At 32.3% G+C, this 14,895-nt stretch overlaps 1 long non-coding RNA gene across 3 annotated transcripts in view; it reads right to left on the bottom strand.

Moving 5' to 3' along the window:
• LOC117106453 overlaps window positions 1–11,700 on the bottom strand; it is a 20,419-nt gene extending 8,719 nt beyond the window's left edge. The window contains exon 1 of one of the 3 annotated variants that reach the window (XR_004445072.1): window positions 11,647–11,700. This is a non-coding gene — a long non-coding RNA (uncharacterized LOC117106453). Of the gene's footprint in view, window positions 1–1,281; window positions 1,848–11,646 lie in introns of those variants that run through there. The other 2 variants (XR_004445070.1, XR_004445071.1) reach the window with 2 other exon arrangements.
• Window positions 11,701–14,895: the final 3,195 nt, after the last annotated feature.

Raw genomic sequence — 14,895 nt, 5'->3', positions numbered from 1 at the left:
AAAATTAAACACAAAAACCAATTACCTAAAAATAAATATGTAGAAAATATATCATCAATTTTAAAAATTAATTTAAAACGTTTTAACTTTAAGAATTTACATTTGAAAAAATATAAATTAATGAAATATAATTAAGATATAAGCCTCTGGCTTATAATATAATATAATAATATTATAATATTATTATATAATTATGGAATTAGGATTACCCTTGCCCTACAGACAGTGCATAGGCTATGTCTAGCCCTTGGCCTGAGGGTATATTTTTTTTAGATTGTTTGTAGTAGCCTAGCCTACAAACTAGCATCTAGCCTAGGCCTGCTAGAGTAGTAGAACTGCCTAGACTAAGAGTAGGCCTATTACCCCTAGCCAGTGCAGGCCTAGGCCCTAGGCTAGGCCAATGGCTAGGTCATACTTAATAGTACTACTGCAAAGATTTCTTGATTGCACAGAGCCTAGGATAGGCATAGGCATACAGTATCTCAAAAATCAGCTCAAATTTCGCTAGAAAATAGGTGCGCGGAATCGTAAATTGCTGCATAATTTAAAGCAATTGCATCATTTTAGGCCGGATTTTGGGCTCATTGGATAGGCCTAATAGGCTATATTATACTATATTATTATATTAATTATATTATTAAACCTAGGATATAGGGCCTAGGTTTGGTCAAAAGCATAATTTTTGGCAAAATCTGCGCGGAACTTAATTTTCGAAATGCGCCGACGGATTTCTTCTAGGCCTAGGCTCTATGTCACATTTTTGTGCGCCGGATATAGGCAATTCTCCGCGCAGGCCACTACTACTACTACTACTACTACGGTACAACAACAGTCTGGCATAGGGGCCTAGGCCATTATTATTATTATTATTATTATTATTATTGTATACTTATATAGCGCATATCAAACTTCTCTATGCGCTGAACATTACTACCCCGGATCACTGGATCAAGCACATATGGAACACACACTCAAGCCCCATAGGGGAATTCCATAATGTTGCAGCTGTATTCAGCGCAGGCTGTGTTTGAACCTACCAGGTACCCACTTTTACTCCTGGGTGGAGAGAGACAACCGTAGATAAAGTGCCTTGCCCAAGGACACAAGCGACTTGCACAGCGAGAGTTTTGAACCCCCGACCTCGAGGTTGGGAGTCCAAACCACAACCAATGCTCCAACCACTTCTATCCATGCCTCTTTCTACACAGAATCTAGACCTAAATTAGAGTAAAATAATTTAACGTGAATATTCAGAAGAATACAGTGTTATTGTGTACATACCTTCAAACACAATCCAATAAAAAAACGAAAAAAATCAATTAAAATCTTCATTTTTGTTCAACATCATCGAGACACAGAAAATGGCGACACTAAACTTTTTTCTCGAATAACGCGGGCTCTCCCATTATGCTTTGTGATAGGATAATTTATGGATGGGTTATTTTAACTCTAGTGCCATTATGCATTACGATAGGATCAACTTTCTGTCTGTGGATGGGTTAATTTAACTCTGCTATAATTCATGCGATAGGATCAATTTAACTCTCTGTGGATGGGTTCATAGCAGGTCGAGGTCCATGAAAAGTCGTATATAAAGATGTGGGTTACCCACATCTTTATAATCACACAAGTAATTAAAATTGTTTATTCACAGATTAATCTCACTGATAAATTCTACTATATTTGGCTGGTGCATATGAACTTCTATTTAAAGACATAATTTCACTATTTTCTTTCCAAAAATATTATTAAACATTAACTAGCACCTCATAACGACTTTTGAATGATAAAAATCGGCTCGGTATAACACATTTTACCGAGTACGAAATTTAAGTTAGTGGAACATACTGCTGTTACATCCTGATGATGACATAATTAATGTCGAAATATTGAATCCCAACACGATGGCGTGTATTTCAATACTTGGAGTATGCTTTCTTATCTGAGATTAATCAGTGGACCTTTCGGTTACTGCTGTTACATCTAATTTTACCCCGCCGTTGTATTTAGGTACACGCTACAGTGCACACAATGAGCCAACAATTTGGATAGCAGAGTTCCGCATGAGTGATTCACCCCACATCTTTATATGTTTGAGTTAACGCATGAATGGTTTCATGGACCTTCTCAGGACTTTTTTCCTAACCCACATCTTTATAATCTACTTTTGCTGAGAGTTCCGCTTGAACAATTCCGTGGAGCTTTTGGTTTCTGCGCATGACATGTTTCCAATGGGGATTTATCTGTTGAGCATAATCTCTAAAGAGAAGCCCTGGCAGCTAGCTGACTATGAATTTTTTTGTTTTATTATTTTAAGCTTTAAATCGCTGGCAGCTAGCTATTGAAGCCTAGTCTTGCTTATTTTGTATTGTCTGTTTTTGTTTTTGTCCTAAAATAAATAAAAGAAATAATTTTTGTGAAAATTTGAATTGTTTCTTTTGTATGTCAAATTATATATAAAAAAATTTTTGGTAGTTAAAAAAGCTTCTCCAAAAACATGTAAACAAACATTAAAGAAAAATATACTGCAATCCATGCAGCCTTTCTGGAACTTATTGTTTAGAGACGCCATGTACAAACAAAGCAACAAGTTTCAGGTTCTAAATTTCTATTATTATTTAAATATGATTTACACAATAAACTATTTACATATAGTGTAACTGATTACTAAAATATACAAATATACAACACATTGCCAATCATGAATAAAAATGCTGGAATGAATACATATGATATGCTGGAAACCAACATAATGTAAAAAAAATAAATAAAAATAAGGCATTCTTGCTGCACTATTATATAATTAAATTGCATACACATAATTACAATATTATTGCACTGGGTTGTTTGTAGCATTAAGTACCTGTACTTGGCAGATAAAATTACAATCACTAAAAAACATTTTTTAAGTGTATACAGCTAATTAGAAGATTATTAAAATTTCATTAGGATATCATTATTTAACTTTAAAGCCAAATGCCAATATTTGGCCTATGAAATTACAATCACTAAAAATATCTTATGTATATACAGCTAATTAGGACATTATTAAAAAATCATTGTGATATTATTATTTAACTTTAAAGCCAAGCGCCTATACAGTATTTTGCTGATTAAATTACAATCACTAAAAAACATTTTTTTATGTATATACATAAAAAATTTTTAACTTTAAAGCCAAGCGCCTATACAGTATTTTGCTGATTAAATTACAATCACTAAAAAACATTTTTTTATATATATATACAGATAATTAGGACATTATTAAAAATTCGTTATGAGATTATTATTTAACTTGAAGCCTTGTTTACCTATACTTGGCTGATTAAATTACAATTACTAAAAAAATGTTTATGTATATACAGCTACAGTAATTAGGAGATTGTTAAAATTTCATTAGGATATCATAATTTAACTTTAAAGTGCCTATTGGCTGATGAAATTACAATCACTAAAAACATTTTGTGTGTATATACAGCTAATTAGGACATTATTAAAAAATCATTGTGATATTATTTTTTAACTTTAAAGCCAAGTGCCTTTACATTATTTGGCTGATTAAATTACAATCACATTTTTTTATGTATATACAGCTAAAAAGGCATTCTTGCTGCACTAGTAAATAATTAAATTGTATACACATAATTGCAATATTATTGTATTGGGTTGTTTGTAACATTAAGTACCTGTACTTGGTAGATTTAATTACAATCACTAAAAAACATTTTTTATGTGTATACAGCTAATTAGAAGATTATTAAAATTTCATTAGGATACCATTATTTAACTTTAAAGCCAAATGCAAATATTTTGCCTATGAAATTAGGACATTATTAAAAATTCATTATAAGATTATTATTTAACTTGAAGCAAAGTGTACCTGTACTAATGGAAAGGTAGAATATAGGGTGGTTATGCCTCCTTATATTAAAATATTCCAAACTGTATCTCTTAAAAACTTTTTTTGTGTCTTAGAAAAATCAGTACTACAAACAATGATGCGGAAACGTTGAGTTAGACAGTAGAACACAATAAATTATATTGTGTTCTACTGTCTAACTCAACGTTTCCGCATCATTATACAGTAAATAAGACAGAAAATAATGATGCGGAAACGTTGAGTTAGACAGTAGAACACAATAAATTATATTGTGTAAATTATATATATATTCCTCAGGCTTTTTATGATCGCAATATATTCCGACAAACAAAGAATAACACTATCATTGGTTGGTTGTAGCACAGATTACCCATAATAGGTTGATTTTAATCACAATCATTAAATATAATTATATGTATACAATTTAGGAGGTTATTATTAGTTCATTAGGAGATTAATATTTAACTAATCTCAATATTTTGAGACAAATGCAAAATAGCACATAAAAAATATCGTACAGTAGTTGGTTGTGTGTAGCACTGTGTACTCACGATTGTTTGATTAAATTACACACACACTAAATATATTTTTTATGTATACAACTAATTAGGAGGTAACCTGAATTAATTCAATGTATTGTGACAAACACAAAATACTAAATAGCATAATCATTATGGTTAATTCGACTACAAAAAAAAATCAGTCACCAGTGTCAATACTATTTTACAAACAATTTAACAAATTTGTAATAATTAACTGTACTGTACTTCTAGTATACTAATAAAGTATTTCATGGCATACAAGTCATGTTTTGTGTGTTTCTTCAACATATTTTTTTTTCGATATTTTTTTTAATTATTGGTTTTTGTGGCTAGCACCATCAATTGTAACATTTTTCTATGGTTTTAATTTAAAGTGGGTAATTATGTGAATATAATAAAGGATGAAATGTAATGTCAGTTACCATGGAATTACCCAATATATAGCATATGATGTAATTAGAAAAACAAAATACTGTAGTGATGGTTTGTAGCACCCATTAAATTGACTGATTAAATCACTTCTTGCAATATTTTCATGTCATGGGTGTATGCAAGGGGGGTCGGGAAGGTCGTACGACCCCCAAAAATTTCAAAGGTTCGCATTTTTTCCAGACATTTTCTTCTAGGGGCTTTTCACAATGACATAAATAAAAAATCATTGATGAGGTACCAACAATGAGTCCAAAAACTTTGCCAATTGTGCAACATACTGTAATCTATCTCAATTCCATAAATTTTTTAACTGAGCCTGCCATCTGCTTCAAGCAAATTGTATTGATATTTTAATCACATCTTGCTGTTATTTCATTATCAAAAGGTCCAAAAAAATATGATCACGACCCACCCAGAAAAAATCCTCGATACACAACTGCATGTATTAGGAAGTTATTAAAATTTCACTAAGATATTTCATACTTATAGTTAACTTTTTCCTAATAATTATTGTCGATGGAGGGCAACCCAGATACTCAACATGAAATTAAACATTTCTAATTAAACACACAAAAAAAAAAATCATACATCTTAAACAAAATTTTGAAGGAAATGAAACTTCAGAAAACAATAGTGTAGAAAGTGCTATATATTAAAAAGTCTATTGAGTGAAAGTAGATAAACTTTATTTCAAGTAAACAGCTTTAAGTTATTTGTGATGACATTGTTTACTGGAATTAACTACAAAATAATGTTAAATAATTGTTTGTTAACGATTCATAGAACTATACATTTAAGACATGATTGACTGATAGCAAGCTATATGTTCAATGATTACTGTGAACAAAACAATGTTTTTAGTCCAACATACACGAAATGTCATCAAATACACATTTAACAAATACTGGGGAACACTCAAGAGTTCACGCACAGTTGAATCCATCCTTTCATTTTCCCTTTCATAAATTTAAGTCTGCTGCAAATAGGAAAAACAAAACACCAGAGCCTTGCAGGCGTCAACGTTCCTATGCATGACACACGACTTTTAGAAGTATATATACGTGTATATATATATATATATATATATATATGTATATATATATACATATATGTGTATATATACGTATATATATTATATTTATATATATATACATACATATATATTGATATATATATATATATACATATACGTAAATATATACATATGTATGTATATATATATGTTTATGTGTGTGTATATATGTATATATATAAGTATGTATATATAAATATATATACGTATATATAAGTATGTATATGTATATATATAAGTATGTATATATATAATATATATAAGTATGTATATATATTATAATACATATATGTATGTATATATATATAGGCCTATATAAGTATATATGTAAGTATGTGTATATATGTATATATATAAGTATGTATATATGTATATATATATGTATATATATGTGTATGTATATATATGTATATATATGTATATATAAGTATGTATATATATAAGTATGTATATGTGTGTATATAGATGTGTATATATGTAGATATATAAGTATGTATATATAAGTATGTATATATATATAAGTATGTATATTATGTATATATATATACGTATATGTCTATATATTATGTATATATATGTGTATATATATATAAGTATGTATATATGTATATGTGTGTATATATACATAAGTATGTATATATGTTAATCACCATCCATTCACAGTAAAGGTAAAAGTAAAGGTAGCCAAACATGTTCAGGTGCGAAATGCCCGTCCCTCTTTCTTAAGCATTGGGGCCAGACTGTGCAGGGCTTTGAGGGGATTGCCGCTTTTCTTCACATCAATTACTGTCTCTTATACACATCTAGACGATGTATTTCAGCAAGTATTAAAACATTTTAGTTTTATTTTAGGCCTTCTTCAAAATACCTATGCCTACAGCAGATGATTTTTTTGCCGTAAAACCAAAATAGTTTCATCCATGCCAACATTCCGGCCGGTTAGCATGAGCCCTGACTGAACTCTGCAGAAACTTCACATCGATCTTCGCATCGCGATGTAAAACAAAATGTCGGAAAACTTTTCTTTGACGCATGCGCATTTGCATAAATGTCTACACACACACATACACACTACACACAATAAAAAACATAGGAAATAGCAAGAGTGATTACAACAGTTCCTATTGCATTACATGCATAGGAAATAACAAGTGAGCATGATAGGTACATAAAAACAAACTGACAATAACATAATAACAATCCTAACTTGCATAAAAAACAATAAACATAAATTAAGTCTATACAAAAATTTAATTTGCAGTAGTACTAGTACTCTGGACTAGCATTGTTTTAGTTAGCATATGAGAATATCCTGTGTATAAGAGACAGATACTATACTTCTTTATAAAACATAACTTGTACTTTATAATAAGAGAAATCTAAATATTATCGGTACCTGGAACAGTAACACGAAAGTACTGTACTATGCTACTGCACTGTAATGCATAGGCCTATTTAAGACACTTTTCCATCTTGATTTCAAAGGTCACAAAAATTTTTCAATATTTTTTTAAATCATATAGTGGTGTAGACTAGTCTTTTAATAACATTTTGCTGGAAAAATATTTTGGATACGACGCCCCGTTATGGAGTTATAATATTTTAAATAACATGATGTCAGAAAATCAGCCCAAAAGCTTATCTTATTTCTATTGGCTACGCACCGCTGTTTCACAATGTTTGTCATCACTTCAAAATGTATACCGATAATTCGTGGAAAAGGCCTATCCTCCTTTTCCTATCCTCCTATGCCTAGACCTACTACTACTAGAGCTAACTAGGCTAAGCTATTACCTAGGCCTAGTACTATTTATAATATTATTTATACCCACGGATCACCTTATCCATGCATTGCTGCTAGGCCGCTACTATATTTTTTTTTGTCTGTAATTTAAAGTTTTATTTATTTGAACGTTCACTGATATTATTGTGTTTATTTTTATTATTTAATTTGTATTTTGTTATATTGTTATAAGGCCTATTTCTTCTTATTATTATTATTACTACTACTGTACTGTTTCATTATTATTATTTTTAGTTAATGTCATTATATAATCATTTTGTCACTATTTTAAATTTTAAATTATTTAAATGTCTACTGCTTTTATATTGTGTTTCGCCCAATATTATTATTATTATTATTATTATTATTATTATTATTATTATTATTATTATTATTATTATTTGGTTCATTGCTGTTTTGACCCATTGCTATTCTGGTAAAAATGTGTCAATCAGAACGAACACTTTCCTTAATTAAACAATTCCATCTTCTTCAAAACTGTGTAAAATACCTAGGCTTAGACCTATCGCCTCAAAACATCGTTCCACGTCATGAACGCTTTTCTATTCATTTCGTACCACGTTTCTCTGTCTAGCTGGTAAGTCAGGCCTTGCTTGAATGGTTATCAGCAGAGGGGTGTAGGGTATTATATCAAATAGCTGACCAAAACCTTACCAAAAACAATGATTAATATCATATCTTCGTAAGTACTTGGCCAATTTTAACGGGAAAAGCGTGAAAATGTTCAAAATCATGAAATAAAACATTATTCGTAGCCCACTATATAATTTATGGCATAACATTATAAAATAAATGTGCATCAGTCAAGGATTGCTTATGTGTAGGTGTGAAAACCTAAGAGATTAATCACCAGATAAAGGCTAATCCTTTTTTCCATATAGCCATGGACCCCAACCTGCAATGTATTTTAATTCTGCTTGTTTTACTCTAAACAGGAAGTTAATTCAACTCCAGCAACCCAAATACTGGAGTAAAATTACTCCAAAATTATAACCTTGTATAAGTTTGGAGTGAAATGAGAGTAAACTTAAGGTTTACTCCCCTAAGGAGTTACTTTAATACCATTTAAGGAGTTAAAATAACTCCCCCTTTGGGGGTTATAACTTCTCCACAGGGGGAGCTACAATAACTCCTCAGAATTAACAGTGTAAAATAGTATTATTTGGAAGATTACCCTTGCATTTGGCTCCTCCATTTAGCCAACTAGATGCAGTATCAGGGCCACAAAAAATAGGAATTCACCCGACATACAAATATCAACCAAAAATCTTCTAAAACCCGGGGGTCGTCTAATACACGGGTCGCATTTACGCCAGTATACGGTATTGCATATTGGAATTTCTATAAAAAGATAAATGAACAGATTCTTGAGATATAGGACTTAATGGTTGCTATACAAGATTACTCAGACACGCCTTGAATATCAACTATAAACAACATATTATGTATGGAGATATTTCCCCTGTATATCAAGAACTTTGAGGGCACGAAGGTTAGCACTTGCTGGACATTACTACAGAAGTCAGAATGAAGTTATGTCAAGGTTCTCTTTTGGGAACCAATTCATGGGAAAAGGAAGCAAGGACGGCCTTGACTACATACATCGAACAATTAGAAAAGGATCTAAACACACAGTGGCAGAGTGGGGTTGGTTGCATTGCGGGTTGGTTGCATCAGTCCATATAATTCAAAAAATATAATTGGGATGAAATCGGTTGATAGGCCTTGCAATCGAGTAACATCATTGCTCTCGCTGCTTGCCGAAAATCAGAGCGATAGGCCTGTGTTGAGGTATTTTCCTGAAAAACTAACCATTTTTAGGCCAGTATGTAAATTTTTGAGTTTTTAAACATTATCGTTTTATTACTTTATGGTGCATGTTTAACCAAAAACAAAGTTGAGTTTTGAAACCAACACATTAGGGTAAACTATAAGATAAATTCTTCTAGGCTAGGTTGTTTCATTTTTTACTGACACCCAAATGTAGCCCTGTCAACCCCTCTAGGCCTAGGACCTTATCTTATCATACTAGGTATCCTCTAGGCCTAAGCCTAGACCTTTTATCAGGCTAGATATCAACTAGACAGTTCTCATGTTATTATCATTGTAATTTTATGCAGATTCGCGTATAATTATTATTAACCAATAAATAATATATTTTATTAAATGTACTTCTTCACACACACCACAAAATATATATTATATATTGGCCTAGGCCTAATTATTATAGAATATCGAGCCTCCAAATACAAAATAATTGCTAGTGCTTGCCCTCGGGTTAGGCAGCATTATTATATCAAAATATGATTTTTTTTTTTTTTAATTAATACAAGGTTGATAGACCTATAGAAGAATTTTTGTATTTTTATTTTTTTTTTACTAATTTACTTGCATATTTTTTTGAATGTAAAAATTGCAATGTATAATATAAATAATTGCTATTGCTTTTTCAGAAAATGTACAGTTTACAATCAGGGTTACTGATCCTGCCGAGAAACCCTAACAGAAAGATAGACAGATGGAACACCCAGAAACATTTAAACCGGGAGCAAGAACATTGCTATTAGATGTCTAAAATGTTTTAAAGAGACAGACTGAAGTGAAAACTTAAAACTACTGAGCAAGTCGGTTTAAATATAAATTAATCAGGCACAAGAGTGATATACCATAGCATAACTTAACCGGTATACAGTATATATTTAGTCATTCTTAATACTAGTATTAAATATGTATTTATAAACATTTTAATGTATGAATGTGTTGTCTAACTAAAACAAATCAACTAATTCCAAATGAAATAAGAGTTATTATATTATACTGGTACATGCAATTAATACAAAGAAATTTAAAATATATCCTTGCTGCTTTTTTTATATGTACTTTGTAAAATATATTTTTTGGTTCCTATGCTTGCAACTCTAGGAACTTTTAAAATCCTGGTCGTGTGTATTAGCATGTACCGTACGTTACTAGTATGTTACGCAGTTTTTTGGTAAATAGGCAAACGTGGCTTTCCAGACATCTGTTTGTTTTGTGCGTCCGTACCCAAGCTAATCTGGATCTTTTGTTGTGCCCTATTTCATAGATTTCTATTTTGACAAATATTAAAGCCATACTAATGAGAGACAATACCCCCTACTCTTGAAAAGACTAGTAAACTGTATGATAAGAGGAAAACATTTATGGAATGTTATGTACTCTCGTTGTCCAAACTGTCTTAAATGTGATGGATCGGACTCCAGGGACTTTCCTGGCTGGTATGGATATAAAACTTTATCTGTACTCCAAAAACATCAATTTTATACTACTGCAGTTTGGATAAGGTTCTAAAGCAGACAGAATAGAATTGTGTTGTGTTCCACGGACATTCATTTGTGTTTCCATGGGAGCAAGAACACCATGTATCAGGGATCGGATAATAGACTAACGTGTGTACAGTACGGTAGAGTGAAACCATTGTTGGCTCAGTTCCGACCGAGTCAGTGAAATATTTAACGATTAAGAAGATAAAATTAATCCACCCGATCCATCCCGAAATAGGCAACAATACTAAATTTCCCAGTACTGTAAGTTGCCTAGTAACAAACGTTTCCCAGTACTGTAAGTTGCCTAGTAAAAGAAACGTTTCGCAAGTAGGTTCCCACCACGTTGGCATGATACTCCATTATAAGAATCAGACACATGGTCAGTCACCGCTCCTAATTAGTTTGATTCTTTGTACGCCGCCAGGAGCGTAAACGCGCTACTGTCGAGAAAAGCCGATTGGCTTGTTCGGTAAACTACCGTACCATAAGATTATTTAAGGAAGTAGATGTTTATTCGAAAACGGAAGCTATCGACGCAGAGTTGACGTACAAGTACATAACCTTTTCCCTAATTTTTTTCTTGAAATATGACAACGATTATACATAAAGACCTGTAGACTTTTTTTGTGAGCAGTAATGACACCCCCCGAATATCAATCACGAAGTTCCGAACACGAGCACTCCCTCGTTAGTTGCCTTCTTCTTCTTATTTGTTCTTTATACTGGGTGGACTCTTCAGTCAAAAAGACTGTTCTTCCAGAGTGCCCAGTATACACACAGATAAAATTAATGGAGAAAATTAAAAAAAAGTCCTAACAATAGAAAGTAAAAAAGACACCAAAAAATTAGAAAGTAAAAATATATAAATAGATATGTAAAAAAATATAAATATAAAAAGTTAAAAAAATCCTAGTCCTAAGACCGAAAGGTTCACTGATAAAACTCAGATAAGACAGTATAATACATACTCCAAGCACAGAAACGCACGCCACCGCGCCGGGACCCAAAATCCCGACACCAGCCGCGTCACCATCAAGAATTGACTATTCCCGATGACAACACAATCAATGCCGAAACACTGATTCCCGACACAATGCCTGATGATGACACAGCCAATGCCGAAGCACCGAATCCCGACACGAGGGCGCGCACCCCGATATATGGAGCATGCATTACACCATCTAGTCCTTAGAGTTCCAAACAATAGAACCCCTGAAAGAAAATCTTCTTCTACCAGATTCAGTTCTAGCTTTTGGTAAAAGTAAATTACCAGTAAAACTGGATCTGGTAGATAGCTATGTACATCTCTTAATAGAGTAAAACAATTAAGGTGAGTAGGGACTCTGCCACTCAAGCATTTTTTTAACTGAAGTAAGTAAATGATTATTTCTTCTTTCACATAGGAAGGACCAACCGAGAGATAAATGCATTCTAATTAGATTTGAACGATTATCAGCTTTAAGAATCACTCGAATCAGCCGTATTTTGCAGCTTTTGATGCTTGTCTTCCAAAGCCTTCCCACAGTTTCCCCAAACTAAGTCACAATAATCAAACAAAGGTATAATCAAAGACTTATAAAGTAAATTTAAAGAACTAGTATCCAGATAATGACTCAATCTACAGAGAAGGGCAATTCTGCCGCTAACCTTTGTACAGAGTTTGTCAACTTGGCAATTCCAGGTAAGTGGACGATCAAACCAAACACCTAAGTATTTATAATTATTAACAGCTTGAATGCAGCGCCCCCAATTCTTAAACCATGTCTACATCATCTAAAATGCAGTAGTGCAATATTTTACGAATGCCCGCATAGGAACCTTGGCCCTCGCAGAGGTCTGGTTTTTATGGATTTTTCCAATTTTTAATTGAAATTTTGGTTGAATATAAATATCTGAATGTTCTTTAGTATTGTAAATAAACACTGTGATTGTATTATTAGAAATTTATTTGTATTTGTTATCTTTTCACACAGTGATTCAACCTACCCTTCTATGTGATTCAACCAATCCCATCGGTGGGGAAGATTGAATCACCCGACCATTGTTTTCAAAATGCTTCTCCATCCCATAATAATTAACATGGACCAGTGAAACGTAGTTTACTATTCAATGGAATGTTAGAGAAGATATATTGCTAGTTTTTACTCCAAGCAATGCCCATTTTTACAAGCTGTGGCCAAAAATGTAAAAAATGATGCAACCAAACCCACTCTCCCCTACATTCATTTCATTTTTATTTTCATTTTCGTCTTTATTTCGGAAAATAAAGACATGGTGGGGTTCAATATTCTCCATAGCTCAAACATTAGTAACAGAGGCCGAGAAAGGACCAAAAACAATAACAAAAGCAAATCTTTACCTTTACATTATTAATAATTTCATCCATCTACAATCGAGAGTGGATGATGGAAGAGCAAATTCGTATATACATTTCGTAATAACATTGTCACTCCTCCCCAATCTACACATCATGCTGTATGCTACCTTACGTTGTAGTTCAAAGAACGAGCAAAGATGATTTTCAACAAACATGACCCTGGCACTGCATGATCTAGGTTTATTTAGGAGCAGACGCAGCGCATTATTAAAGCACACCTTTGATGCTTCCATAGACTTTACATTTAAATTTGCCCAAAGAGAGGCACAATTAAGGTTATTACAATATGTTTTAAACAAAAGCACTTAACGTTTTTAGAAAATCCTGAGAATGTTCTACAGAGAGTGTTAGCTCTCATGCACAATGACCTGTACTGCCGTTTGATATCCGTATCATCTTTCAAATCAGGCGCCAACGTATGACCTAAGTAGTTAAAATCACTGACAAAAGCAAGTTCCGAATCGAGCAAGTTTAAAGTCGGAAACTTTGACAATTTCCTGACAGCAGGAGAGAACAAAATACAGACAGCTACATTATGTATATCACTCCTATTCCAAAGGGATATAATACATTTAATAGAGGTTTCTATAATATGCGCTTTACATACTGTGTATATAACTCGACCATTATTATTCTTTCTAAACATTTTGTTTTTTTATCTTTCAGCAAGAGTGAAACTCCGAAAAATGTTAGTACAAGTACTGTAATTTAATATTTCATACTTGATTTGTTAAACGGCATAATTCATACTAATTTAGCTCGGTACCGTCGGACAAGAAAAGGCATGGTTATGGACAGTTGGTGCTGCAATATCACAAAGAATGCTAGTTTGTGCACACCTGTAACACAACTGGTTCTCAAATATTGTTTTATACAATAAACTCTTAGTGATGCTTTTACTATAAAATGTTTATAGATATATAGGATTTTTTTTATAGATTTATAAATGGTTTTTATAAAATTGTTTATAGATTTTTTTATATTTTTTAAAAGCTTTTTTTAATAAAATTTTCATGATAGGACTACATTACGGAAAAAATTCTTATTTAAACAGGACTATAAAGCAAAGAACTCTAGAAAAGAATTTGAGGTACAGTATGTTTATTAACAGTAACACGTAAGCAGAACGATATGTGAAGGGGTATGCTATTAAATTTAATTAAAGAAATTACGGTTTGTATATGAACTCAGTGTATTTTTTAAGTCTGCAGAAGTTGATTAAAGCCATTGTTACTAATTTGCAACAAGGAATTGAGACCGTGGAAAGGTATGCCAATAAAAACAAGTTGGAACTGGGACGTGACCAATTAAGACCAGTTGGAACTGGGACCAATGAAAACCAATTGAAATTGGGGCCAGTTGAAGACCAGTTGAATTGTCCAGAAACACACAACACCAGGGTGCAATAAGCACCATATCATACGCATTGCTAAGATTGTTTAATTTTATGCCGTGTAGTTCGAAACCACTTCGACACATGCTG

This window comes from Anneissia japonica, unplaced genomic scaffold (assembly GCF_011630105.1).
Source record: "Anneissia japonica isolate Jap-2015-1 unplaced genomic scaffold, ASM1163010v1 scaffold288087_len32455_cov130, whole genome shotgun sequence".
Taxonomy (NCBI): Eukaryota; Metazoa; Echinodermata; class Crinoidea; order Comatulida; family Comatulidae; genus Anneissia; species Anneissia japonica.
This window is presented reverse-complemented; position numbering and strand designations above follow the sequence as displayed.